This window comes from Cryptomeria japonica, chromosome 4, assembly GCF_030272615.1.
Source record: "Cryptomeria japonica chromosome 4, Sugi_1.0, whole genome shotgun sequence".
In the NCBI taxonomy this organism is placed as follows: Eukaryota; Viridiplantae; Streptophyta; class Pinopsida; order Cupressales; family Cupressaceae; genus Cryptomeria; species Cryptomeria japonica.
In genome coordinates, this window is record NC_081408.1 from 629,318,885 (window position 1) to 629,321,586 (window position 2,702).

Consider the following 2,702-nt stretch of genomic DNA (forward strand, 5'->3'; position numbering starts at 1 on the left):
CATGGTCAAAGTGTTCACAATACTAGCAACATTCCTGCAACACCCTTTTTCACGACTTCGTCAACTCCACAAGTATACAATGAGTGAAGAAATATAATTATTATATGTAGATAGTTGAACCTTATGTGAATGGTTTTCTAATTTCTCATTTTGGATGTCAAATAGTTTGATGCTAGAGCTTCAACATCAACAACTCGCAGTGTATTTCATCGACAATCTTTCACCCAGGTAAGCAATTTATCTTTAATCTTGTTATTAAATAATATAGATAGTTTTGGTGATCGATCAATATACTTTGTTTAATTTTTATATGTTGACATCAGAGACTCCTCCTACTACCTGTGCATCAATGGAGCGCGGTGTTGCTGCAGTAGTAGCAAGTTCAACTACTTTGACAGAAGTATGAGACATATTTGTAAATTTAGTAAATTTAGCATTACATTTGTTATCTTAATAATATGTTATTGAAAATTTTAATGAAACTTGTATTTAGTTTAATTTATATTGTGATACTTACAGGAGGGGCTTGTCACTCCAGATCATGAACGTGCACTTGTTGTGGATGAACATCATGATTATTTGGATGCGGTAAGTGACTATTCTATTAATGTCATTCTAAAATTCAATTTTTGTATATGCTAACATCATTCTTTTCATCGTATCATGTGGAGTTACAAAAAAGTCTGGAGAGGAGGTCGAGTGGGCGTACTCAAAAGACACCTGCATCATATACATCTCCATCCCTCTGATAGGAAAAGATATCTCATGATATGTTTCCTTCCTGTAGAGGGAAATGAATTGAATAGGGTCTTATGTTGTATGCCTATATGGAAATTTTGAACATATGTTTTGTATTACGAACATGTGACATTCTATGTCCATATGGCTTTTGGCAAGCTTCTATTTGACTTTATTGGATACCATGCTGTATACCTATATGGCAATTTTGAAAATATGTTTTGTATTATGAATACGTGACATTCTATGTCCACATGGCTTTTGGCAAGCTCCTATTTGACTTTATTGGATGCCATGTTGTATGCCTATATGGCAATTTCGAACATATGTTTTGTATTACAAATATGTGACATTCTATGTCCATATGGCTTTTGGCAAGCTCCTATTTGACTTTATTGGATATCATGTCGTATGCCTTTATAGCAATTTTGAACATCTGTTTTGTTTTATGAATACGTGACATTCTATGTCCATATGGCTTTTGGCAAACCTATTTGTCTGCACTGAATATATTTGATACTTTTAATAGTATACAATGTTGTATGGATTTGTAACTTTTTGGTTAATACAAATCATTTATCATGGTTATCGATAATTGCAGTACAAATGATTAAATGAATAATTGCACAAAGTTTATTGTTAATTAAGCTTTGAACCTAAATATGTGTTTGTAATCCAAGACACAAGCTTATAGGGATCAACACAAATTCAATAGTTATAGTCAAAATAAGACTATATAAGGGAAACATGGAAAGAACCAAAATTAGACAATGTAAGACACCATTGTACCAATAACCATTCTAAAACAATTGCATAGTCCATACACTTCTATTCATCTAATGCATACCCTAATAGAGCTACTTTAAATGACTCCCAATAATTAATAATACTTAAGAGTATTTAGGTCTATTAATCTAATGCATAAACTAATAGAGTGTCATAGCATGACCCTGTAGGATCAGATGACTCATTCATATTTCTCACAGGCGTCGAAAAACACGTCACTGAAGTTTGACAACTTTTCACGCTTTGAGCACTTAAATGGGATGGCCGGTAGGGTGTGGCCCACATCAATCATATGAGTTGGAGAGAAAAAAAAGGCATTCTTGGTGTAAAACCGGCCACTCGAACACGTACAAGCTGACAGTTCGGTGCCACGACGAGTGGATTGAAAGTTAGGGTATTGTGCAACTTTTCATTGAACTCATCTAACGCTTTTTTTCGCAACCGAGAAAGTTTCACCACGAGAAATTAGATCTGAGTCTTCTGAAATCAAGAGAGGCTTGTGTAGAGTGTCATAACATGACCTCATAGGATAAGATGAATTATTCTTATGATTAACGAGCACCAGAAACACGATGCCAAATATTGACAACTTTGAGCAACTTGAGCTCTTAAGCGATTTTGCTGCTAGGGTGTGGTCCGCATCGATCGAACGAGTTGGAGAGTAAAAAAAGGCATTCCTAGCATCAAGTCGACCACCTCACGCATACAAGCTAATGGTTTGGGGATGCACCAAATGGATTGAAAGATGGGGCATTGTGCAACTTTTCATTGAACTCATTTGACGCTTTTTGTCGCAACCGTGAAAGTGTCACCATGAGAAATTGGATCCGAGTCTACTTAAAATGAGAGAGGATTTTTTAGAGTGTAATAACATGACCCTGTAGGATCAAATGACTTGTTCTTATGATTAACGAGCGCCGAGCAACGCGATGCTGAATATTGACAACTTTGACTAACTTGAGCACTTAAGTGATTTCGCTTATAGGGTGTGGCTCGCATCGATCGAATGAGTTGGAGAGAAAAACGAAGGAATTCCTAGCATAAAACCAGCCACCCCAATGCATATAAGTTGACGGTTTGGTGCCATGATGAGTGGATTGAAAGATGGGACATTGTGCAACTTTTCATTGAACTCATTTGACGCTTTTTGTCGCAACTGAGAAAGTGTCGCTATGAGC